The sequence below is a fragment of the Triturus cristatus genome, chromosome 1_1 (genome assembly GCF_964204655.1).
Source record: "Triturus cristatus chromosome 1_1, aTriCri1.1, whole genome shotgun sequence".
NCBI classification, from domain to species: Eukaryota; Metazoa; Chordata; class Amphibia; order Caudata; family Salamandridae; genus Triturus; species Triturus cristatus.
In genome coordinates, this window is record NC_140579.1 from 135,088,516 (window position 1) to 135,116,198 (window position 27,683).

At 48.3% G+C, this 27,683-nt stretch overlaps 1 long non-coding RNA gene across 1 annotated transcript; it reads right to left on the reverse strand.

Moving 5' to 3' along the window:
• Positions 1-3,521: 3,521 nt before the first annotated feature.
• Positions 3,522-26,676, reverse strand: LOC146869809 (uncharacterized). The gene is made up of 3 exons (XR_014966636.1): positions 26,540-26,676; positions 26,342-26,443; positions 3,522-3,695 (listed from the first exon to the last, which is right to left on the reverse strand). It is a non-coding gene; the product is annotated as an uncharacterized LOC146869809 (long non-coding RNA).
• Positions 26,677-27,683: the final 1,007 nt, after the last annotated feature.

The following is a 27,683-nucleotide window of genomic DNA, read 5'->3' on the forward strand; positions in this document are numbered from 1 at the left end:
TCTAATGGGAAAATTCGGGAGTTTTGCAAATTTCGCTAGTGTACCTAAAATGTTGCCCCGTTAGTTACAAAATAGCTAATTTCGATTACTGCAACACGATAATAAAAGCGAAACAAGCACTGGCATAGCCAATAGGTCTCGCCTTTGGGAGCTTATAAGTATTTAGTTATGCAGCACAATATCATTGGTACAACAGCATCAACTGTTGCATGGCTAAACACTTATAAGGTCCCAAAGGCGAGACCTATTGGCTATGCCAATGCTTGTTGACCCTGCCACCACACTCAATGACCCCAGCCCCCATAGCAAGGGGTTTCTATACTTTACACTTCAAGTCTGTTTGTAAATGAAAACGGCACCAAATAAAGAAGGCCACACTTCCAGGTGATCGTCATTTACAAATCTTTGCTGAGGCATTTGCGCCCCCCTGGGAATGCAGTCACGGACCCCCAGCGGGGCGCGCCCCACAGTTTGAAGACCTCTGCCCACAGTTCCCTTCACCCCTGTAGTTGCCTTAAGGGCTGTGAGGAGGACCTAAGTGTAACGTGGAAAAGTGGGTAAGAGAGGGAGAGGGAGGAAAAACAGGGACATGCGCCTGCAGGATGGGTGATGGAAAAGTAGGACTGGCAGATTAGGATGCAGCCTCTTGTGCCAAAATCTCGACCTTTGGGAGAAAAAGCAGAACTGCTGAAGGGAAACACACCGAGGGACATGAATAGAGGTATCACAGGACCAGGGTCTGGTGCAGAGCACAGGCAGATTGTAAGCAGCCCCCAGGGTACCTTTCTACCATTCAAGAGCCGATGTATGAGGGAATGACGCTGCTGCACCAGGAAGAAACCTGGCAGCAGGGAGAAGAAGCTAACAAACACAGGAAATCAGCAAATCATGGGAACTGTAAGATGTAGGGAGCTGTGACGGGGTAAAATAACAAAGGTACCGGCAAGAGGAGGCAGAGTGTGAACTCGATTGTAAGCAAAGAAGTCATACCAACTGCTGCCGCAGACCCTTGCCCCTGCACATGGGAGGTCTTTATATCAGTCACGCCTCTACTGAGCTGGAAGGGCTACTGCTAAGGCTGGCCCTAACATGGGTGGGGCAGCTCACTGACATGCCTCATTCTGGAATTGTTGCCCTTACTATGCGGGTTTTTCTTTTCCATTGACCTGTTCTTCACCTTCTCCAGCTCTGAAGTTTCCAAGGTCTTTCTGAGTAGCCGTAGGCCATGGCCAGTCCAATGCATGATTTGGAAATGTTCTACTTCACCAAAGGACCCATTTGTTCTGTGGTGGAAAATGAGTGCATGGGTCCGAATGTTTCCTAGAAGTTATCCACCCGCACTGTCAAATGTCAGGTGCATACCAGGCCTGCCTAGTTTCAATATGATCTCCCCTCTCACGCTTTTCCTCTACCTCTCTACACTTCCTGTCTCTTCACCTCTCTCTTGCAGTTTTTTCATCGCTGCTTTCTTCTGTCACTCTGTGTTCCTATGTGTTTCTTCCTCCTACATACTTTCTCCCTTTTCTGACTTTCTCTCCGTTGTTCTGGGCCAAAGTCTGATGGTGAAAAATTAATCCTGGTTCCCCAAAATATTTGCTGTTGCCCACCACCTGCAAACTGTGAGCACTGAAAGTACAGTATGTAAGGCTGAGGGAGGCACACTGACTTGTTGATAAATGGACTTCAGTGCCTCAGTGCTGTGGCACACAGCTGTCCTCCTATGTGCACTTGCACAGCTTCTGTGTTCATTTTGTGTCGCATGTGTTCTTTCTCTAGTGTTCTCCATTGTAGTGCGCCGGACGCTGTGGTAATATTCAGCACATGCCCACCCTCAGCTTCACCAGGAGTGGCTTCTCCTCTCCTCTGCCAGCATCTTCTTACATCCTCCAGGTAAGGATGCTCAAGATAACAAGGAATCATGAAATACTGTGTGTGTGTGTGTGTGTGTGTTTGTCTACTTCCATTCCCATATTATTGTATTTATGGTGAAGCCCTCCTAGCTCCGTCCCAGTACCCCATACAGAGTCACCCTCTGAAGAGGAGGTTCCTAGGCCTGGACCCATCACTGTAGGCCCCGTCTCCCCGCACCCTGCACCGTTGCTGGTGTTGCCCATTCCGGTGGCACCTGCGCTGCACCAGCATTCTTCTGACTTCTTCTGATGCTTAACGCGCTGAGGTTCTACAATATGGTCACTGCGCCGCTTGAAGAACACACGCTTTTTGCGCTTCCTTGTCCACCATAAGAGGGGGGTGAGGAGGCAAGTGTTTGCAACTGGACCAGCAGTTTTGTGAGTTTCTTCTTGATGCCTGGTGTCTTTAGCGCTTTCTTGTGTAGGCCTGATGCCACGGATTGCTCTTGTGTACATCCTCTCACAAGGCTGTCAGCTATAGCCTGAAGCTCATATAGAGATCTTTACTGTACCTGTACTCTATTGTAGTGCGCTTGAATAGTGCGCATGTCTTACAAGACTCTTCCTTAGCCCGAATGTAGATGTGTACGCCTACAGTATCACAGAGCTCTTGTAGAACCCTAACATCTAATTGAGCAAATAGCACAAGTGTCTTCTCGCACTTTTATACATCAGAGCCCTGTAGACGTCACCTGTATAGTTCGAGTATCCTACAATGCTCATGTACATTCCATCTTGTAGACCTTATTATACTCAAAGCCCTAGTGTCTACTAGAGCTCAACCTGGCGCAAAGTGTTAGGGTGGGGTTTACTATCCAATGCAAACCAGGATTCGTGTTGGAACGTTCCCCTAAGTAATACGAAGTTGTGCGATGCCCTACTATCCGACAAGTGGGCATTCAATAGGGCATTCCCACGTAACCACCCATGGATTTTAATTAAAATCTCTATCTACTAACATTTGTAGACAGGGATTTGCGCCAAAACGTTATGCCCAGTCGAGGCAGGCATAAAAAGGAGACATTTGTTCATGTCTCCTTGTTTTTTTATCGTTGCACGTGCGCTGCATTGTACAGTACACATATAAGGTGTCTAAGTCTTGAAGGATAGCTCTTATACAGGAAGGGTCCTCTTCCAGGACACACCTATGCTTTGGAGATCATACACACCCCTACATTATGACACAAGGGTGTGTGTGTTGGCATGTGGTAGTCAAAAGTGCACCAGCATTAGGGGAGAGCAACATGCACCCTATCTTGGTAGATTTGACACATAATTTCCCTCTCTATTTGATATAACGCAGAGGAGAAACGTTGGTGTCTGCTCTGCATCGCATTATATATTCGTAAATCTGGGTCCGAGTGTATAGTAGAGCTGACCCGATGAGCCCTTGCAGAAGTTTCTCTTGTAGCTATGCTGACTTGTAGTTTTCTACTCTATCTGAACTACCTTCTACTCAATGACAGCTTGGCTGGGTCATTAGATCAGGGTGCCAAAATGCATAGAAATATTTCAAATTTATAACTAGAGTGTCTTTTTTATTTCAACAGAACAACGGTTACTGCACAGTGGGCATCATGCAGGCCTACCTGGGTACCGAGTGATGTCTTCCTCCATGCATACCGAGTGGACTTTGCCACCGTGGCCTAGGATAACTGTGGCATCAGCACCGGCTTTGGATGCCATTCTTCGACTCCTTCCGACTGGTTCTTGCATGACATCACTCCTCCGAGTCAGCGAATGCGGCATCTGTGGTGCGGCGTTATGTCTTGTCCATTCCTGTGCCTGCGTAACATCAATAAAAACATGGATCAAACACCATACTACTTTTATATTGGATTACTGAGTCAAACGCGTTGTGATAACGTTTGTAGAGTTGGAGGCGGGATGACACACATTGGGGCATATTTATAAGTCCCTATCGCCACCACAACGTCACTTTCAGTGACGTGTGATGGCGATAGGGGCCTCGCCTTATTTACAAAGCAGCGTTATGCCACTTAATGTGGCTTAACCTCATCGATGCTCAGGACGGCTCCCGGCCGTCATGATTCACGGAACTCGTGTGCTCATGACGGCCGGGAGCCGTCTGACCGTTGCTGCTCCACCCACGCGCGGCTAATTCTCCGCCTGTGCGGGTGAATTAATTGGTGGGCGGAGACCGGACCGCTCCCGCCGTCATGAGCACACACCCACCGTGATTTATTTATTTACGTTAGTACGTGATTGATATGACAAGGAGTAGGCGGAGGAGATGCAGGATCGTGGCGGCGAATTTGGAATAAGAGGAACCAGGTTCAGATCCCAGCATCATCTCAACATGCTGAGATTCTGGGCAGATCACTTCACCCCCCTCAGCCTGAAAAGACAAGCATTTGCAATGCAATCGGTCTAGCCTTTGGGATCTTATATGTATTTAGCTATGCAGCACATTAGCCTGGATGCTGAAACATCTACTGTGCTTTAACATGGAGGCAAAGTAAGCACTAAACTGCGGAAAATACTGCCGATCAGCGGGAAATTGTATTGTCCAAAGCTCTGTTCTTAATATAAAATCAGCCCCTTCGGTGGTCATACCACTGAAAATACAAGATTTGAAAAAAATATACTTTTCTACGGGTGCTCGTTGAATATAAGTTTCTATGGCCTGGAATCTAGGGAATGCTAAAGTGATTCTAGTATTTTACTGTCCTCTGCTGTCCGTTTTCTATCAAGAAAGTTAAATTTAAAGTTGAGTAGACTCTGGCACATGGCAGTGGAGAAGAGTGGGGTAGAATAGGGTGGAGTGGGGTGCATTGGAGTGGAGCAGATTAGAGAATGGTAGATTGGACTGGTAGAATGGAGTGGGGTAGATTATAATGAATTGGAATGGGGTGGATTGGGTTGAAGTAGATTGGAGTGGAGTGAGTGGGATGGAGTGGTGTGGAGTAGAGGGGAATGGAGTGGCGACCAGTGTTGAAGATTTGATTTTAATTTGATTTTGAATTGATTTTAATTTTATATAGTGCTCGAATACTATAAGGCGTCTTGGCGCTGCTTCTGAAATGAGAGAGATAAGTGGAATAAAAGAAAAAAGTACAGTGATAGTTATTAAAAAGCCAGGTTTTTAGTGTTTTCCTGAAGGACCATAAGTTAGGACCATCTTTTAGTGTGATGCGAAGCAAATTTCACAATTTTGCAGTTCCTGCAACAAAGGGGTAGATTGGAGTACCGTGCAGAGGGCTAGAATGAGGTAGCATGGAGTGGTGTAGGTTGGTTTAAAGTAGCGTGGAGTAGGGTAGTTTGGGGTAGCATGGAGAGGGGTAGATTGGCCTAAAGTAGAGTAAATTAGAGTAACTAAGAGAGGGGTAGATTGGTTTAGAGTGGAGTGGGGTAGATTGTTGTGGTGTAGCATGGGGTGGATTGAGTGGGGTATATTGTAGTGGGGTGGTGTAGATTGGGATGGAGTGGAGTAGATTTTAGTGGAGTGGGGTAGATTGGAGTGGAATGGGATGGGGTAGATTGAAGTGGAATAGGGTCGATTTGGGTGGATTGGGGTAAATATGAGTAGAATTGGGTGGATTGCGGTAGATCGAGGTAGTGTGGAGAGAGGTATATTGGGGTAGATAAGAATGGAGTAGGTTGGGGAAAAGTCGAGTGGGGTGGATTTGGGTAGACGAGTGGAGTGGGGCAGATTGGAGTGGAATGGGTTAGACCGAGTTAGATTGGAGTGGGGTAGTTTGAAGTGGGGTAGATTGGTCTGGAGTAGGGTAGGTTGGAGTGGAGTGGGGTAGAGTTGAGTGGAGTAGATTGAAGTTAAATAGATTACAGTGGAGTACCTTGTGTTAGACTGGAGTGGGAAAGATCGGGGTGGACTGGATTCGATTGGAGTGGAGTTTGGTAGATTGGAGTGAGATAGATTGGAGTGAAGTGGAGTGGGGTAGAGTGGAGCATGGTAGACGAGGATAGAGTGCAGTGGAATAGATTGGAGTGGAATAGAGTCGGGTAGATTAAAGTGGAATAGGGTCGATTTGGGTGGATTGGGGTAAATATGAGTAGAATTGGGTGGATTGCGGTAGATCGAGGTAGTGTGGAGAGAGGTATAATTGGGGTAGATAAGAATGGAGTAGGTTGGGGAAAAGTCGAGTGGGGTAGATTTAAGTAGACGAGTGGAGTGGGGAAGATTGGAGTGGAATGGGGTAGACTGAGTTAGATTGGAGTGGGGTAGTTTGAAGTTGGGTAGATTGGTGTGGAGTAGGGTAGGTTGGAGTGGAGTGGGGTAGAGTGGAGTGGAGTAGATTGAAGTTAAATAGTTTACAGTGGAGTACCTTGTGCTAGACTGGAGTGGGAAAGATCGGGGTGGACTGGATTCGATTGGAGTGGAGTCTGGTAGATTGGAGTGGGATAGATTGGAGTGAAGTGGAGTGGGGTAGAGTGGAGCATGGTAGACGGCGATAGAGTGGAGTGGAATAGATTGGAGTGGGATAGAGTGGGGTAGATTGGAGTAGGGTAGAGTGAGTGTGGTAGACTGGGTGGACTGGAGTAATGTCGAGTGGAGTGGCAGATATTGGGGTAGAGTGGAGTAGGGTAGATTTACAGTTGAGTAGACTCTGGTACATGGCAGTGGAGAAGAGTGGGGTAGAATAGGGTGGAGTGGGGTGCATTGGAGTGGAGCAGATTGGGTGGATTAGAGAATGGTAGATTGGACTGATAGAATGGAGAGGGGTAGAGTTTAATGAATTGGAATGGGGTCGATTGGGTTGAAGTAGATTGGAGTGGAATGAGTGGGATGGAGTGGTGTGGAGTAGAGGGGAATGGAGTGGCGACCAGTGTCGAAGATTTGATTTTAATTTGATTTTGAATTGATTTTAATTTTATATAGTGCTCGAATACTATAAGGCGTCTTGGCGCTGCTTCTGAAATGAGAGAGATAAGTGGAATAAAAGAAAAAGGTACAGTGATAACTATTAAAAAGCCAGGTTTTTAGTGTTTTCCTGAAGGACCATAAGTTAGGACCATCTTTTAGTGTGATGCGAAGCAAATTTCACAATTTTGCAGTTGCTGCAACAAAGCTTTTCCCGCTCCAGTCGGCTTTTAGTTCTAGGGACCACAAAGAGCTTGGCTTTAGCCAAACTTAGATTCCTAGATGGGGGGTACTGAGTGAAAGGATGTCTTAACTAGTCTGGCCCAACATTCTGCAGCGCTTTTGAAGCTATCCATAGTGTTTTGCACTTGATCCTTTTGTCAATTGGGAGCCAGTGTAGTTTGGCCACGTCCTGTGAAACAGATTGGTGTTTAGGAATGCCCAAAGTAGGCGTGCTGAAGCATTATGTAGCATTTGTAGTTTCTGCAGAAATATTTTTGGACGGTTTAAGAATAGAGCATTTCCATAGTCAAGTTTGGACAAGGGCAAAGTGGTCGCACCTGTCTTTTGGCGGTCGTGGGATGGAGGTACAGATCTTCCTAATCATCTTCAGGAAAAAGAAGACTGACAGGACTAAGGCATTAATCTGATCATTAAAGGTCAGCCTGTTGCCAAAGATATTTCCTAGATTTCGTACCTTACTTACAGGCGATGGTAGTGCACCCATGTCTGTAGGCCACCAATTAGATGACCAAAAAGAGGTGTCATATCCCAGGAGTAAAGCCTTTTTTAAAGTTTTTAAGCAGTTAAGCTTCATCCACTCATTAATCTGAGTCATACAGATGTTATATTGTTCAGGGGCCCTATTATGTATAGGGCTCACATTCTCTGTTTGCGTCCTGATGCACCTTAAAAGTGGTACGCCGGGTGCTAACAGGGAGAGTGCAGCTGTGAACTCCTGCTGCCCTGGGGACAGCGCAATCAAGTGAAATATGAAGCGGCTTTGAAGCAGCCGCTCCGTGTTTCACTGTGCAGGCGACAACCCGCCTGCACTTTTAAAGGGGATTAGAGATCCCCTTGCAGGCGGGTGCAGTGAGTGACTTCACCCAGCTGCAAGGGGATGTCTGAGCGGTCCCTAGGAACCCCTTTCCCCCTCCAGAGGTCTATCAGGGGGCGTCCTGAGTGTGCGCCACCGTATAGGTGGTGCACTGTCAGTGCGCCTCCTGACAGCTTCTTTGCCTCTGCGCCTGTGTCTGTAATACGGCGTGGGCACAGAGGCAAAGGGATTCCCTCATTTGCATGGGGCACGCCCCCATGCAAATGAGGGAACGCCCTCTTCAGAAAGCGCCAACGCTGTATGTGCGCCAGTTCTTTCATTATCACAGTAGGGGCTGTACAAGCATCTGCAGCCCTTCTGTAATACCAAAGTACCCCGGGGGTGCACAAAGCGGGCGCAAATGCCCGTTGGGCCCCCGGGGCACTCTGTGTAAAACGGCCACAAGTGTTTCCTGAAGATTGCTGGACATTGGAATAATGATCTGGGTGTTATCAGCGTAGGAAACAACTGAAAAGCCGTAGGTTCTGATGAGCCTTGCCAGTGGGGTTCAGTATAGGTTGAACAGGGTAGGGCTCAATTAAGAGACCTGCGGAACCCCACACGGTACCCTAAATCTAACTGAGGTGAATTCACCTAATGCCACATGTTGTTCCCCAACTGAAATATAGGATTTGAGGACTTTGAGAGCATTGCAAATGCTTGTATTTTTTTAACATGGGGATTGGTGTTTACAAACTCTTTTCACTCTAGTCGGAGACAAGTAAAGTGAATTATGTGACAATCTTGCTGATGTACGGAAAGTGTAAAAGGAAAGGCTGTAGGATGTCTTTTTTTACACACACAACAAAATTGAAATCCCTGTAAATGAACTGTACACATTCAGCAGTCAGGAGAGCTCAAATGAAGCACATTGTTGTGTAATTCTGAAGTGTGATGTAAACAAAGATTATAAGAGGACCAAATCAAATCCAGACACTTACTTGGTGATGCACAAATGATAAGTATTCACTGATACCCGACTTCCACGCATTACCATGTGTGTGCAATATAGTTTTATCAGTAAAACTGTATGTCAGTACAAAGTTAGTGCCCATTTTAACAAAAAAGTGTAAGTCTGTAAATAACAGTGTGCGACCACACGTTGCCTTAGTTACATTAAAAATTGCCCACCTCATGTCCATTAAAGCAAGGTGGGTCACGAAAGTTTTTCATGCCTAAAAGTGGGTGTGGTTCTAAAATGTTTGAGACGCGCTTCTCTTGAAAATTTGAACGGTCGGTGTCCACACTGTAGTGGTTAGCTCTTATTGGTTTCTGCTAAGTACACATCGCCATGTCAGGAATTACCACATTATGCCAGGCACTGCCACCCTATGGCATATTACTATACAATGCTAGGCACAATGCTTGATACTGTAATATTATGCACCGGCCCTCTTAGCAGCAAACACACAGCTAACACACTTAGGGGAACTTCTATCCCACCCCTGTGTAAAGAATATACATGCAATTTATTTCACGACCTTCACTCAGCTTTGTCACTTTCCAATTTGTTGAATACACCGACCTGAAGGAGATTCAGTGGCAGTCCACTGGCCACGTGGCCTCCTTCATCAAGGTGACACAAGGCATACTTATTTATTTAAGGTGAGAGGGGAATATATCAGTGCTTAATTTGAGCCAGTGGTTTCCGGTGCTCGGTGCCGGCACTTGTGATAGGTACCATCTGTTTGTGTAATTAATAGATGAGAAGGACAACAGTTGTGTAATAATTGAAAAGAACGGATACCTGTCGACCTTATCCATTCTTTGAGCTTTTGGGGCCTCTAACAGTCTGAATTGCCTCAGTTGTAGCAGTGTGATGGTTAGCAGTTGTGAAGGTACCGTCGTTGGTAGGTGCTGTGGGTGGTGCGAGCTGCAGCGGCCTCCTGACAGGGGCCAATTTGAGACTAGATTACGGGTCAAGTACATTACAGTTAGGGCAAATAGATTATTCAAGTCACTATACCTGCAGGTCTAAAAACAATTTTATGATATTTCGAGGCCTGTCATAACATTAGGATTTACCAAATAAGTTATTTGGAAATACGTACCTGTACCACTTTACCCCAGCACATGCTTTGAATACCCCCGTCACAACAATTCTTCACAGCATCTGCACAGAGGAGGAACCTGGGTAGAGGGGCTGGTAGGAGAAGCCTCACGACTGCCATCTTGGATCACAGACTCCACTACTTTGGTAGCTACAGCCTAAAAAAACTGAGGGTGCTACTAGGAGCTCAAGATAAGGACCAAAGAAGGTGACAGATGTTAGTGCTCACCTGCAGAACTTTGTCCCAATAGATGACTCAAGCCTGGAGATGAAACAAAATGGTGTCAAAGTAGGGTTGCATGATGCAGATTAACTCCCTGCCTCACTTTTAATATCTAGTTCAGTATCTTCCAAAAGTCAATGGAAGCCCAACTGTTTGCCCTTACATTGTTGTTTGAAACTTCCCTTCCAGTCAACATGTTCTGAAATCCAAGAGACCACCCCTTTACAGCCATCTTCGAAGTGAGGATGGCACATTTTTCATTCTCTGAGGATGTAACATTAGAGGGTTAGTGCATAGGGCCACCCTATCTCTATGAACTTGAAAGAAAGGTTCTTTCAAGGTTAAGGCCTGGAACTCACTGACACGCCTAAGTGATGTGATAGCTACTGGGAAAACTACTTTCCAAGAAAGAAATTGGAAGAGACTTGAATAAAGGAACCTGTACAGGGGACCCTTGAGACTTTTGAGGACAATTCCACACAGGAGCCAGAGGTACCCAGGGAAGAATGACTCTTTTAAGCCCCTCGATAAAAGCTTTAATGACTGGGATACTGAAAAGCAGCATTTGTTGCCTATTTTGGAGATAAGTAGCCAAAGCCGCAAGGTGTATCTGAGTGAAAGTGAAGGCTAGACCACACGTTCCGAGGTGCAGAAGGTAACAAATGATGTTCTGAACTGTGTCTGCCTGGGTGTCAATGTGGCTTGTGAGGCAGAAGCAGACAAACCTTTCCCACTTGGTATCATAGCAAGCACGAGTAGTGGGTCTGTGTACTTTCTTAAGAATGTTCATGCATTCTGGAGGTAGATTGAAATAAACAAATTCTAAGACTTCAGGAGCCAGATCTTAAGGTTGAGACTCTTGGGGTTGGGATGCCTGATTTCTCCATGGTTCTGCTTGAGAAGGTCTGGCCTGTGGGGCAGTCTCTTGTGTAAAACCACAGAAAGTTCAAGGAGAGTGTCTGGTCCAAGTGGGAGCTACTGGGATGAGGGTGAGGGAGGTGTGTCATAACTTCTGAACCACAAATTGAATGAATGGAAGAGGTGGATAAGCGAAGGCAAATATCCCCGACCAAGTCATCCATGCATTGACCATGGGGTGTGGGAATGGAAATCTGTAGTAAGCCTGGGTGGTGAACTCCGCTCCACTCGCAGAGTTTGTGGAGTTTTCCACACTCTGCATTTCCTCGCTCGCGCTCATCAACGTCAAGTTGGCGAGCGTGAGCAAGGAAAATACACCTCTCGGCGAGATTTTTCCTCACTCATGTTCATTAACATCTAGTTGGCGAGTGCCAGCGAGGAAAATCAACCCCCCCCCGTGAGACTTCTCAATGCGGGCGGTCAGATTTTTCAATGCGAGTGGTCGCGTATGCTCGCGACTGCTCACGTTGAGGAGCCTTCCATTCACGTTGAGAAAACTGCTGCTCGGGTAGAAAATCTACCCAAGCAGCAGAAAGAAAGCAGGGCTCTCTTGTGCCATTCACAATGCATTTTCAACACGGGACAAACACTGAAAATCACCGTGAACGGCATGACCCTAACGCACTCCGCTACTTGCGGACCTCCGAGTATCGCAGGCAGTGTTCAATTGTCACTTCGCGGAGTTCTGATACGCGGAACTTCCCGAACTCTGCCCAGGCTAAATCTGGAGGCAAAGTTTGGGCATCTTACATTTTCTGCTGTGGCGCAGAGGTCCACATCTGGAAACCGCCAGTGCTGGAAGAAGTAGAGGAGGACTGTTGGAGTTCCCACACGTGAACTTGTTGCTGCATACTGCTGAGAAGGTCAGCAAAGTTGTTGTCCAACCCTTGTGAAGTGTTCCACCAACAGGTGAATCCTGTGGTGGAGAGCCCAGTGACAGATGGACTGAGCTAACACAGAAAGCTGAGGGGAGCGGGTGCCCCCTGCTTCTAAATGCAAAACATGGCTGTCATGTTGTCCATCCATACGAGAACTTCCTGACCACTATGTCAGGAACTAAGGTCTTGAGGACTAGATGGACAGCTAGCAGCTCCAGATAGTTGATGTGGCGATCCTTGTGAATGGGACACCACTGGTTTTGGGCTGTCAGGTTTTGTAGGTGTGACCCCCACCAACTGAGAGATTCATCCATTGTGGTGCTGATCTGCTAAACTGGGTTGGGCCCCTACATCACGTTGTTGGTGTTCCACCACTGCACAGAGTGATGAATGTGGCAGCAGATCACACTAGATTGGCCCAATGACTCTCTTCTGAAACCACTGAAGTGATAAGCCTTCCTGCAGTGGGCGCATTGCAATCCTGCTTAGGGTACTATGGTGATGCAGTAGGCTACGTTCCTATGAGGTGCATGACTGTCTGTACTGTGACCTGTTGATTTGGCTGAAAAGGAGGCTGCAGCACTTGGAAGAATTAGAATGTGGATGGACTGGGATAGGTTTAACCAACCTCACCATTGAGGATGGCACCCAAATAAGGTTGCATTTGAAGGCTGAAGATGGTACTTTACTGTGTTGATGGTAAAGCCATGTTTGTGCAGCAGATCCATTGTGGTTTGGGTATGTGGACGTCACTGTTGTTGCATTGCACTCTTTATCATTTAATCATCCAGGAATGGGAATACATGGATACCCTGTTTTTGCAGGTGTGCGACTACTACTGCAAGGCATTTGGTAAAATCTGAGGGTGCCGTGTTGACCCCAAAGGGAAGTACTTTGAACAGGTAATGCAGAGAATTACCACAAACAAGAGGTATCGACGATGTGCCGGATGAATCGAGAAGTGAATGTAGGCGTCTTTGAGGTCGAATGCCGCCATGATGTCACCTTGCTGTAGCAGAGGTATGCTATCCTCAACAGTGACCATGTGGAAGGGTTGTGAGAGGATGTACTCATTCAGGGGTCTGAGGTGCAGAATGGGCCTGAGGGACCATTCCTTTTTGGAAATGAGGCAGTAGAGGGAATACATCCATGAACCCTGCAAATATTGTGGAAGAGGCTGTATGGCAACCTTTGACCTTTTCCCACAGGAGGCATTGGTGTTCAGTGAGAGGGCAGGTCTGCATGGTGGTATGTTGGGTTGTGTGGAAATGAGCTCAAGGTGGTAGCTGTGTTGAATGATGTCTAATACCTATTGGTCTGAGGCAGGAAAGAACATCTGAAGCTGTACCACAACATGTGTTGTGTGATAAGGGGGGGAAAGAAGAAACAAGTTATGTTTAGCTGAGGTGTCTTCCTTGGGAGAGCTACCTTTGCCTCTACATTTGGTGTCTTTGCCATGATAGGCATCCCTGAAGTTGCCCCTTGTGGAAGTTGGTTAGGTAGGCTGGCATTGGAAGGACATTGAGGCTCCGAGGGAGGTGGACTTGGAGCCTCCATGATACGCAGAATGGCCAAAGGACCCCTGTGAGAGAGGAGTCTGCAAGAAACCAAAGTCTTTCGCCGTCTCCCTGTCCTTTTTAATTTCCTCAAGCAACTTGTCCACCTGAGGGAAAAAGAGATGTTCCCCATCAAATGCTTGAAGCCACTGACACGGAGACAGGCATGTCTGCATGTGAGAACACTAGAGTTAATCCCCTGAGCTGCAGTGTGTGAGTGGCATCTAGGGCACACCTAATGGTTGTGTAGGAAATCAGTTTGCCTTCCGTGACCCTTTCATGTCCCCTTTCATGGTGCTCTCCTGGAAGGTGCTGGAGGATGCTCGTCTATTTCGTCTCTACACACCCAGTCACTAGTAGTTGCTAGACTGGGTTGCGACAAGTTTACTAGTGCATCTAGCCTTTTACTCTCTTTGTCAAGCAGTGGAGGATCACCGGAGGCCTGACCATTTGTTCGCTTACGAGAGGTGTGACCCAGTAGGAAACTTGGTGGGAGTTGGCTCCTAACATAGATGAGGTCTGCAGGAGAAGCTTTTTACTGTTTGTCAACACAGGGGGTAATAACCGAGGGCCTTGACCAGTTCCTTGAAGATGTCACGAGTGAGCTTGAGCTCCCCCTTCAGCATGGGTAGATACTGCATGGAACAAAGAGCCGCAGATAAAGTCTCTCAGAGGAAATCCTCCTCAATGGGTTCTAGATGCACCTGCAACCAGCTGCCCTACCTAGAACCTCATGGTAAGAAAAGGTTTCATCTGGCATAGAAGGTCCGGCAGGGAAGATGTCAGGATCAGTATCTGCAGAATGATCTACATAATATGTGTGCCAAGGGTCTCCCTGCAGGGCCATGTCATAAGAGCCCCTTCCCCAATGTGTTCATCCATGTCAGAATGTGGTGACCCCTTCGGAGTGTGCGATAGGGGGACAGGCAGAGAAGGAGATGGGGAAGGGGTTGGTGGAGTGGAAGATGATGGAGGCAGTCTGGAGTCAAGAAGAGGTCTGGTGGTTTTATCCTACTTCTTCCGCTGCTTTGTTTTACTGTGGGGGCTCTAGGTCTTCTTTACAGCGCAGCTGCTTTTAGGAGGCAGAGGAGCCAGTGTCAGAGGCTGTGTTAGTGTCCGGCCCCGCCTGGAGGAGGATGACAAGTTGTTTCTGGCAGGTGTCGAGCTGTTCCTGCAGCTTCTTGAGGACTGGTTTGACTACTTGGGCTGATCTTCATGTCAGAGCCAAATGTTTTGGCGCTGGCCAGGGTTTTGAGCCTGACGGTTTTGAATCAGACAGTCAAATCAGCGCAGACCCGGTAGTGGGCGGCATGGAGGAGGGCAGCTTTAGAATTTTCTTCTGCACCGACCCTAAGCTGGGCATGCTGTCCTCAGATGATGGCAGGTGCCAACCATGGCCCACAGGAATTGGTGCAGAAGCCTGCCTCTGTAAGTCCAGAGCAACAGAATGCCCTTTGCGGGGTGAAAGCTCAGAGCAGAGTCGAGGGTGAGAAGGAGCTATGTCCTCACAACCTGTTGAGCCAGTGAGAGGTCGTTCATCTTGAGGTCAGAGCCTGAACTGTCTTCGGTGAGAAAGTCTCCTTGTTAGCGGCCAAAGGTGGCTCGAAATGATGTCCTCCCTCGAGGTCCTGGGAGCCGAAGATGTTTTGAGTATCCTCGCCACTCCTGCACGACATCTCGAGTCAGTAGGCCTGGTGGTCTACCAAAAGGCCCGGTACACATTGCATGAGGCTTCGTCATGGTCGGGTGAGAGGCAAAAATTACAGACATGTTGGAGGTCGGCTAATGGGTACTTCACACGACACCAGGGGCAATATCGGAAGGGCGTCTGTTCCATCACAGGCAAGGCATGGTGAGAGCAGACCAAATGGAACCAAAGAGAGGCCCCATTGGGGGCCATAGCCTACTGGCGAACTGTCCTGGACAGTAACTGGAAGCATTGACCTGATACAAGAGAATTGGGGAGATGCAATTGAAGACAATACTGATGGGGAGAGAGGAAACGTGAGGACTGAAAACATCACTGCAAAGGTGTTTAGGAGTGGGACAGAAATCACGGAATTGTACTCCGCAGAATTCCACAGAGTTACTTGAGAACTCAGTGAGATTCCGCGGAGTTCCGCCATCCTACGACGCACCTTTGGTCAGTCATTAATCTCATTATTGTGTGTGGGGAAGAAGGAGTTGAAGGTTTTAAGGAACAGCAATGGAGAAAATAAAGCAATAGTGGAGACCACGTGGTGCGCAAACGAGCCCACTGTTATCCCAGACTACCGGATCACGTAATCACAATGTGATGGTTCATAGAGAGAATGTGTGAGATTGAAGTAACAGGCTGCTTTGGGGTCAAGCGGCACCCCTAGACACAGAGGAGTGATCAGGCGGGCACCCTTAGACACAGAGGAGTGATCAGGCGGGCACCCTTAGACACAGAGGAGTCATCAGGCGGGCACCCTTAGACACAGAGGAGTCATCATGCGGGCACCCTTAGACACAGAGGAGTCATCAGGCGGGCACCTCTAGACACAGAGGAGTGATCAGGCAGGCACCTCTGGACACAGAGGAGTCATCAGGCGGGCACCCTTAGACACAGATGAGTCATCAGGCGGGCACCCTTAGACACAGAGGAGTCATCAGGTGGGCACCTCTAGACACAGAGGAGTCATCAGGCAGACACTTCTAGACACAGAGGAGTCATCAGGCGGGCACCTCTAGACACAGAGGAGTGATCAGGCGGGCACCCTTAGACACAGAGGAGTCATCAGGCGGGCACCCTTAGACACAGAGGAGTGATCAGACGGGCACCTCTAGACAAAGAGGAGTCATCAGGTGGGCACCCTTAGACACAGAGGAGTCATCAGGCGGGCACCTCTAGACACAGAGGAGTGATCAGGCAGGCACCTCTAGACACAGAGGAGTGATCAGGACACAGAGGAGTGATCAGGCGGGCACCTCTAGACACAGAGGAGTGATCAGGCGGGCACCTCTAGACACAGAGGTGTTATCAGGTGGGCACCCTTAGACACAGAAGAGTCATCAGGCGGGCACCCTTAGACACAGAGGAGGGATCAGGCGGACACCTCTAGACACAGAGGAGTGATCAGGCGGGCACCTCTAGACACAGAGGTGTTATCAGGCGGGCACCCTTAGACACAGAGGAGTGATCAGGCAGGCACCTCTAGACACAGAGGAGTGATGCATGTGGGCACCCCTAGAACCAGAGGAGTGATCAGGCGGGCACCTCTAGACACAGAGGAGTCATCAGGCGGGCACCTCTAGACACAGAGGAGTCATCAGGCGGGCACCCTTAGACACAGAGGAGTGATCAGGCGAGCACCTCTAGACACAGAGGAGTCATCAGGCGGGCACCTCTAGACACAGAGGAGTCATCAGGTGGGCACCTCTAGACTCAGAGGAGTCATCAGGCGGGCACCCTTGGACACAGAGGAGTGATCAGGCAGGCACCTCTAGACACAGAGGAGTGATCAGGCGGGCACCCCTAGACACAGAGGAGTGATCAGGCGGGCACCTCTAGACACAGAGGAGTGATCAGGCGGGCACCCTTAGACACAGAGGAGTCATCAGGCGGGCACCCTTAGACACAGAAGAGTCATCAGGCGGGCACCCTTAGACACAGAGGAGGGATCAGGCGGGCACCTCTAGACACAGAGGAGTCATCAGGCGGGCACCCTTAGACACAGAGGAGTCATCAGGCGGGCACCTCTAGACACAGAGGAGTCATCAGGCGGGCACCCTTAGACACAGAGGAGTGATCAGGCGAGCACCTCTAGACACAGAGGAGTGATCAGGCGGGCACCCTTAGACACAGAGGAGTCATCAGGCGGGCACCCTTAGACACAGAGGAGGGATCAGGCGGGCACCTCTAGACACAGAGGAGTCATCAGGCGGGCACCCTTAGACACAGAGGAGTGATCAGGCGAGCACCTCTAGACACAGAGGAGTGATCAGGCGGGCTCCTCTAGACACAGAGGAGTCATCAGGCGGGCACCTCTAGACACAGAGGAGTCATCAGGCGGGCACCCTTAGACACAGAGGAGTGATCAGGCGAGCACCTCTAGACACAGAGGAGTGATCAGGCGGGCTCCTCTAGACACAGAGGAGTCATCAGGCGGGCACCTCTAGACACAGAGGAGTCATCAGGCGGGCACCCTTAGACACAGAGGAGTGATCAGGCGAGCACCTCTAGACACAGAGGAGTGATCAGGCGGGCTCCTCTAGACACAGAGGAGTCATCAGGCGGGCACCTCTAGACACAGAGGAGTCATCAGGCGGGCACCCTTAGACACAGAGGAGTGATCAGGCGAGCACCTCTAGACACAGAGGAGTGATCAGGCGGGCTCCTCTAGACACAGAGGAGTCATCAGGCGGGCACCTCTAGACACAGAGGAGTGATCAGGCGGGCTCCTCTAGACACAGAGGAGTCATCAGGCGGGCACCTCTAGACACAGAGGAGTCATCAGGCGGGCACCCTTAGACACAGAGGAGTGATCAGGCGAGCACCTCTAGACACAGAGGAGTGATCAGGCGGGCTCCTCTAGACACAGAGGAGTCATCAGGCGGGCACCTCTAGACACAGAGGAGTCATCAGGCGGGCACCTCTAGACACAGAGGAGTCATCAGGCGGGCACCTCTAGACACAGAGGAGTCATCAGGCGGGCACCTCTAGACACAGAGGAGTGACGCATGTGGGCCTGTGGGTAAGCTTGCAGTCGGACACAAAGAGGCCTGCTATCGTAGGCCTCACAGAGCAAGTGTGCACAGCTTTAAATTACAAATGTGCATTCTATCCTCTGTCTCCCTTCCCTCCTTTGCCATTCCAGTGCAGTCATCAGTCATTTTGGAAAGCTAGCTAAGAGAACATATGAGGCACAGCACAGAGGCAGGGCTGTTTATATTTAAAATGCCACCTGAAAGAATGATGCCTCCCTGTGTCAAGGAGAGCTCTGATTTATAAACTGGTGCGCAGTGCGGTCGTAGTTTCTATGCACTAATGAAAATGACGCTTTAGTTTTCAGCATCCACTATGAGTTGTTAATCACCTCCCATCCCTTCCCTCACAGAAAGGCACCCCACTCACATACCGCCACCCCACCACATAAAGGCGCTACCGGAACTTGTAAATGCAATATACCTTTCCCAAGCTCCTTGTTAAGTTTTGTAGTCTTGTCTCGGGCGCTCGCCCTGTGGTGAGGCTGGTAGGCCCCACTTGGGCATTTTTAATTCTGTGCCAATGCTAGAGACTGCCCGACTAATCCTACCTGTCGCATTTTACCATTTACCTGTTCTTTCTATTTTATGGGGAAGGATAGGTGGGTGGTGTCACAAAACAGCATTAGGGGGGGCAGAAAGAATGTGTGATCCCCAGTGCTGATTGATTAATTCCGCCAATGGGGCAGAGCGGGGGAATTTGAAATGAATTCCGCATTGCAAGCGTAAAGCAGAATGACTAAACTCCACCCACCCCTAGCGTTGACCAGATCACGCGTCCGAATCCAACAGAGGGGAAAAACAAAGTAACAGTGGAGCGGATGAACATGTACATAGCAAGCGAGAGGTGGAATCACAGTACCTTGAGAAGAATCCCACATCCAGGCCCAGCACTAGATGTCTGGAGTATGCACAGGATGTGAATCTACAGCCACACATGCATCAAACACAATTGTTTTACTCGGAGCGTAGTGGCTCATTGATCAAATACAAAAACAGAATGGGCACGCGCAACTTTTTCATTATTGTACGAAACCAATTCAGACTTCTCAACAAATAAGGTTTTTCCAGTGAACTTCCTACTCTAGGTGTTGTGGTGCCAGAGAGCTGGACAGACACTCATGCAAAGCGGCGGCAGCCATTTTGTATTATCTGTCTAGTTTTTCATCAGTCTTTCCTCTAGACATAGTCTTTCCACTAGGCTCGTCTGTGTGTTTTGCATTATTCAAGACTTAGACAGACATAGGTGAAAGACTATAGCTGGAGGAAATATCGTTTAGTTTGCAGTATTTTTACCACAGTCTTTCTACAATGTCTGTCTGATTTGGATTATTCTAACCATAGTCTTTCTTCTTTTATTTATCATCTTTGTACAACTGATCAAACTCTAAGTCAGGACTGGAGGCGAGGATTAGGCATATTACCCTAATTCACACCCATTAAACCATGGGCTCAAACGACAAACAATATGGTAAAAGTCATCTAATCATAGTACATGGTACAAACATGGTCCCACAATCTCCTATCAGCCTCATTCTTTGCTACTTGTGGAAGTTGGGATATGTATTCTCTTTTTCAATATGGGTGATTTGTTTCAGAATCCATTCGATGAGTTGGTTATTTGCAACGAGTGTGACTATTTTGCTTCGATAATGAAGGGAAATGTGAAAAGTTTCCTGTTTACACCCATTTTCAGTCAGAATTGGCTTTCTCCCTGCAGGGGCAGGAATATGTCTCAATAACTAACAAGTGCCTTCATCAGTAACATGTCCCTTTGTGTTCCAAGACAAAAGCGTTAATCCTTTAAAGGGTGGCTTGAGAAAAGCTATGGCCAGTGGAAGAACAGAGCTCAAACATGGCCTCCATACAACAGACAACTCATAGAAGTAGTGTAGTGACGCACAGGTAGTCCTCATTCCATTTCTATACTCAACATTAGCAAGTTCTGTGTTGAATGTCTTCCAGTTCCGGATCAAGTTGTGACACTCCATAGACCAACTGTTGGACTTGGCCTTTTTGGCAGGTTCACCCCTAAACGTTTTGCCTTATTTCTGACATGGTGATGGTGTTTTTAGGCCTCTGGGCACTTTAGCACTGTGGTCCAGTGTAAAGTGCGTGCTCTCTCTGTATACATTTGGTAAGGTTGGCCTGCCCTCCCATAGGAATGCATTGGGGATTCCCTGATAAAGTGTGTCAGTGGTAATTCCTGGAATGGGAGGAGCAGCGTGGTCAAGTTTAGTATGTATGACATTCTTAGAATAAATGCTGCGTAATGGTGTGCGCAGATTTATTATGACTATGGGAGAAATGCCACTTTTAGAAGTTGGCATTTCTGTGTGCTATGTGTCTGCCTGTCTAATGTTAATTGCATGTCTGGCTTGTGAGTGACAGGGGCTGGGAGGTGTGTGTGGCTCCAGGAGGGGCAGGTTGAGTCAGCTCTAGGCTGAATGGGACATCTGTGCTGGGAGTAGTGGGAGGAGTAATCCCCTGAATGTGAATAGGACTGTGCCCAGCCTGGACAATGCTGGTGCATCTGATCACCTAGCCCCCACCTGACAAAGGGGAAGAGGAGCTTGGAAAACAAACTGCTCCAATTCCCCCCTGAACCAGTTGCATCTGGTTCCCCATGCCCTGTACTGCAGACAAAGAGATGGTGTAATAGAAATATAAGGGCTGTGACCCCATGAAAAGGGTCTTGTGCTGTGCTGGTGCTGTTTCTGACCTTGCTGGGGCCCAGGAGGCATCGCCATGAGGGCTTTCCTCCCTGGGCCCAGCCTTGCCCTCCTGGATCTCTCATGGACTTTGGCTGAGGAGCTGTGGCTCCTAGCACCTGGTGAGCGCTACATTTTTAATTCTCCCAGAGGAGCGCTGGAACTCCGCAGCGCCAAGCTGCACATGGCTTGTAAGGGAATCCCCAGCGTAGGGATTCCCCCAAATTGCTGAGAGCGAGCGGGAGCCTACTCCGCTTTATGCTTATTTCAAATAGCGAGTGCCCACCCCGCATGGCCGCTTTAGGTTTATTGTTGATGCGGGTGCCCACCCCGCGTTATACTTTTGTGAGTCACCGCTGCGGCCCGGAGTGAGGACGACATGGCCGACCCGGAAGCCAGGCGTGTCTGCCTGGTTGTGAGGGGGCCGGTATCAGGAAGTTGCCACTAGCCCGAGCGGGGCTCCCGTGAGTGGTGGGAGCCCCGCGTATGCGGAGAAGAGGTGAGCTGTTGTGATTAGGCCCAGCGGGACGAGGAAGAAGGCTCCCAGTGGAGGTGGGGCTCCCGTGTTGTGGAGGTGAGCCCCGCGTGCATTCTGAAACGTCCAGAGCCTCGCAGGCTCAATGCTCGAGTCCCGGGCCCAGGAGAGGGACAGGGCGAAGAGCCGGTGGCCAGCGTGGCCAGAAACAGAGTCCTGCCCAGAGCCAGTGAGTGGGGCTTCTTTGTGGTGCCGATCGGGCCCAGAGCCAATCCTTAGTCCTTGTGAGCCGCTCCAACATGGCAACATTGTTTTTAGGGCCCCAGTGGGGGTCCCAAGGGCCCAGTGTTGCCAGTGCCTCTGTTAAGGGGGCTCACAGCTGCACCGCCATAGCGGCAGCTGAAACGCTTCACCACATCGTTTTACAGAGTCCCAGAGGGGGGCTCACACAGGGCATTATCCACATTCCAGAGGGCACAAAGGTGCCAACGCCCCTATTTTTGTTTACAGCTGCCCCACAGTTAGCGGGCAGCGGCGACGGTTGGCAGCATTTTGCAAGGGGAGTCCCTGAGGGGGACATGAGAGGCATAGTGGTGCCAGGCCCTTGACTTTGTTTATTTCCAGCTGCGCCGCACCAGCGCAGGCAGCTGCAACGTTTTGCATATTGGTTCCAAGGGCACAGTGAGTGCCCAGGCCCACGTTCTGGTCCACAGCTGCACGGCAATTAGCGGCAGCTGCAACGTTTAGGCTGACATTTCTTTGGGGGCATTTTTTGTGAAACAGGAGTGAGGTACACTCCTCTACCCCAGTGCAGTGGTGCACTTTTGATTCTGCTGCATTGGCAGCCGCCCAGACATTTGGGACATACAGCATTTGAGCCCCTTGGAGAAGGCCAGTTGGCCAGGGGGACTGGTAGGTTGATAGGGCGTCAGGCCCTAATGGGATTTATGTGGTGTGCAGGAAATGTGATTCATGTACTGTGATTTATGCACCCTGTTTTATGCCTTTAAATGTGGTTTATGTATGAGGTTATTTGCATACCGTGGTTTATGCTGGTGAGGTTATCCTCTACTGTGAGTTATGCCCCTAATGTGAGTTATGCTTGGGAGATTATGGTCTAATGTGTTTAGGTTTATGAGATTGGCGCAGAATATATTTCACGCCTAATGTGATACTGTGCATAATATGGTTTGTGCTACAGGATGATGCTAAGTACAGTGTTTGCCAGTAATAACTGGTTGTGTTGTATGCTTATTATATGTTCTATATTTACTAAATTCACTTTGTGATGGTTCTGACAGTGGTCCAAGTGGCCCTGTCATGTGTATATAATCCCCTCTAAATATTGCCTAGTGCCAGTTGGCACAGTGTATATTGTGTGATTACTATTCTATTGGGTTTTATGATAATACAAAGGGTATTTTTGATATAACCTTGTGTGGAGTCCATTTTGTGGTGTGCCTAGTATGTTGTTGCTGTGTGTGTGTTGCGCAAACGCTTTACTCATTGCCTCCGGGATAAGCCTGACTGCTCATGCCAAGCTACCAAGGGGGTGAGTAGGTGTTATCTTTGGCATGTAACTCGCTTGCCCTGACTAGAGTGGTGGTTTCAGTCTGGCTTTGGCGCAAGCCTTAGCCAACCAGAAATCCCATTTCTAACACCAACAAATAAAAAATACTCATGACAGTGATACCTAAATACCAGATCTGCCACCTGCGACTAAGCCACCGACCGCTATGCACTCTCCAAACACATTGAAACAGCTTTGACTCCTTGAAGAAATCATCGCCATAGTGGAGTAATTTACATCACATGCTGCCAGCGCCACCACTATGCAGGATATCTGCGCCTAGCTCTTCGACTGCTTCACCAACAAAATCAGCACCTTCAACAACCACTTCACACCCCAACTGAAACTATCCATCTTTGGTGTTCAGATTGATGAAACAAACATCCCAGAAAACACCCTGACCTGCTGTCCAGCCATCAACCCTCTAGAGACCTTCAACACCATGCGCTTCATCCACTCGGATCCCATTCAGATCCTTGCCCTGCCTTCATTTTCACCAAAAGAATCAGCCTTACTTCACAGCTCTCACACGATTCCTTAAAGCCTCTTTCACTGCTGCTACCTTCTCAGGCCCCCTTGGAAGCAATCTTCCATCTTACCACTCCTGAAGAAACCCTCAGCAGGCTGTAGGACACTGGATAGCTGCAGACCCATCTCCCTGCTCCCCAACATGGCCAAAGTACTTAACATGCTAACAACCAACTGGAAGATCACTAAACGACAAATATTTCCTGGACCCTTCCCAATCTAGTTTCAGACCTAACCACAGCACTGAGGCAGCTCTTATTGCTGCCACTGACGACATCCGCCTGATGCATCCGCCTTAGCATGGAAGAGGGGACAAAGCAGCGCTCATCCTACTTGACCTCTCGACTTTCTTGAACCTCTTATCCCTCCCAATCCTCACCAACACCTCCATAAGACCAAATTCTGTGGACTAGCACGCTGATGGATCACCTCAGTCCTCTTAGGATGGAGTCACACAGGTAACTTAGCCAGTACTCATCTACTGCCTCCAGCCTGATCGGTGGCGCTCCTCAAGCCTCCTCACTCAACCCTACAATGCTCAACATTTACATAATCTCACCCTGTTTCTCTCTCTGAAGATACTTTGAAAACCCCGGTGAATTTTAACACCTGCATGTCCAAGGTCATGAGCTGGGTGAAAACGAACTGCCTGAAAGTCAACATTGACTATACAGGAGTGGTCCTATTCAGAAAAGACACCTCTCTCTTATCCTTGGACGTGTGGCTCTCAGAGCTGGGGATCAAAATGAACAATCTAATCTAAGGGGCCGATTAGGATGGCGGAAGGACCACCACCGCAGGGCCAGCAGTGGCGGTCCTTCTGCCATCTGGCAGCAGTTTTCCCCCCGCCAGATTATGATGGCGGGGGAAAACTCAGGGAAGTGTGGCTGACGCAAAGATGGTCCGCCACGGTTCCGCAAGGCGGTCCTTTTCTGCCCGCCTTGCGGAACAAAAAGATAGGACAGCATTGTGGCGGTACCTTGCAGGCACCGCCGTAGGCATTACGATATCCCTTTCCGCCTGTCTTTTCGTGGCAGTCATACCACTGCGAAAAGACAGGCGGAAAGGGATTTGGGGGCCTGTAGTGGGTCCCCCTTGTTGTGGGGGAGGTGTTGCTGCATTGGGGGGTATCCATGGTACCCCCCTGCATTTCCCTGCACTGCGTGGCAGGCACCTCGTGGTGCCTGCCACGTAGTGCAGGGAAATTTAGTGCATGCCAGTTCAACATTGCGTAAGGTGCTGCATCCAACAGCACCGTCCGCAATGTTAAAGGCCCTGGATGCGCATCCTAATTGCAGCGGTGGGACCGCCGCATGTCTGGCGGGTGGTCCCAAACACCGCAACGATGACGGGCGGACTCAGGTCCACCCGCCATCGTAATGAGCCCCTTGGTCTCCAACCAGATAAACATGGTCATCTCCACATGCTTCCACACCCTCAAGCTCCTTAAGAAAGTGTACCGATGGCACCCGCTGGACACTCGGATGTCTGTCACACAAGCCCTAATCACTAGTAGACTGGACTATGGCAACGCCCTTTATGTCAGAATCATCTCTCAACTCACCAAGAAACTCCTATTCATAGAGAACACAGCAGCAAGACTCACTCACAAACTCCCTCTCTGTTGTCACATATCCAAACACATCAAGGACCCCCACTGGCTCCCACTACACAAACACACCCTATTCAAGTGCCTCACACACAAATACATGGCACTACACACGCATGGCCCAGAATATCTGAACTGCTGCATCCAGTTTCACACACCAACCAGGCACATCCACTTGGACAAACTTCTCCTCCCAAATGCCCCTGGCATCTGTTGAGCCAGAGCCAGGAGCTGCACTGTTTCCTACCTGGCCCCCAAATAAATCCACATCAGAGCCACCAGCCCCATCACAGATTTCCAAAAGAAACTGAAAACCTGGTAATTCAAATAGGTTCTTAAATCCATTATCAGGGGATTACGATCACTTTTGGCTATGATATCCACTCTCATATCAATACCAATTGCACTGGCTCAAAAGCAAGTAATCTATAAAACTACATCTACTAACAGAGTCTAAAGTGAATGTCAGTGGGGAGTCAAATGATGTTTCTAATTCTTGGCCCTCAGACTAAGTGTAACGAAAAACAGTGCAAATCTGTGGGCAACTTTGACTGTAAGTTAATGGTGAACGATATAAAACAATGGGGTAGCTCAGTCTAGTGCAGAACCTGGGGATTACTAGTATATGTGAAACAGTGGTTCTGCCACTCTTAATAATCTAAATAACTTCTTTTACAATTATGTCTCTCCCAGAACAGTCAACAAATGAGAAAGCGAGACGTTATGTCCAAACCAAAAAGCGCAAAAACTCTTGTTTTATATTCAACGATATTCTTTTTATCTGTTTTTTTGAAAGATCAGTACAAACTTATTGTGATATATATATTTACATACACACAGAATAGTTCTTTTGAACTAACATTTAGGACTTAGAAGTGCACACACATTGAAATATTTACATGTCACAAAACATTTCACAAAATACATGGACATATACTATATAGAAAAATTATATACTGTGTGAGATTTTCGAAAGGATGAAAAAAGAAGTATCAGCCCAGTAAGTGATTAATCAAATTATTGGTTTAGTATCCTGGGTGAACATCAACACTTGAGATTAAAGCGTTGACGTTTCGACCCCTGAAAAAACGCAATATTTAAACCGTCTTAGTGGGGTCTTCCTCGGGACTAACTGGAAATTCTATGTGTAGCCTATTAGGGAAAAACAAATTGGGGGTAGGTACTTTAATATATTGCGTGGTTTGGATAAAAACATAAAGTGGAAAGACCAAATGTCCCTGCTCACCTTTGAGGGGCTTCCACCCTGTCATCTATTTTTGGCACGGTAGTTTCAATCACGTGCTGTAAGTGATCTGATCACTTCAGAGATAAATCCGATTAGCCATTCCTGCATGGTAATAAAGAAGAGGGATTGCTACAATTACAGCCTATCTACACAGACTTTATTGCACTGGGGTACATAATATTAAGGAAAACCACTAACCTCCGGCGTCAAGCGCACGGGGCTCCATGTGGATTTAAAAGGTGACTTCCAAGGGCCTTCCGCCTCTTCACCTGGCCCTTCAATTTTACTTCAAAGGCTCCTTAATCGCCTTTTGATACTGTGGTGTAAAAATCAAGGTTAGAAATATGTGGGCGATTAAGAGGGAAAAACGTCCCTTTAAATACTAATTCCTAAGCCTATCGCGGTCTTATCTCACTTTCAGAGCATGTATTCCCTTCTTAGATAAGAGCGACGGGCAGCCCTCGTCCTCTGTGTCCTTGTTAGTAAAGACAGCAGGATTCCCTTACGCTCGGTTTAAATACAAAACGTGCTCATGTGTCTGAGCACGTACATGACGCTGCTGCCACCTAGTGGGGATCGGCTATAAAGCGAAAGACTAAAGGTGCCTAAGGGGCTATGGAAAATTATGTAGAAAAACTGGTTCATTCCTAATACTTTGAGAAAGTAAACTAAAGAATATATATAGCAAGGAATGTCAGTCGATATACATTTTGGTGATCAATCCAAAGCCCCTTAGGCACCTTTAGTCTTTCGCTTTATAGCCGATCCCCACCAGGTGGCAGCAGCGTCATGTACGTGCTCAGACACACGAGCACGTTTTGTATTTTACCCGTTAACCGCGGCGTAAAATACGCCGCGATGCGGGTGAAATCTTGTGCGGGCGGCGCACACATCGAAGGGGTTAAACCGAGCGTAAGGGAATCCTGCTGTCTTTACTAACAAGGACACAGAGGACGAGGGCTGCCCGTCGCTCTGATCTAAGAAGGGAATACATGCTCTGAAGGTGAGGGCTGTGTGCATGTGTGAGAAGTTGGCCTGATATATGCTGTCCACTAGTTATAGTGGGCACCTTGCACCAGTCCAAACAACCCTTTACTGATGATAGGTTAAAGACAAACTTATTTGAAAGCTATTCTAGTGGTAGCTATGGAGAGCAGCCTTACGAGTTGAGCGTTACGTGAGATACAGAAGCAATCAAGCACCGTCAGTGGAACTTGTGTCCTGACGGCTTCATTCTTTTTTCGAAGTGGTATACGCAATTTTTCAACCCTGAAGTCAGTTGAAATACCCAAGTGTGGTTAACGAAAGCAGCAAGAATAAGGAGAGAGTTATTCAGAAGAAG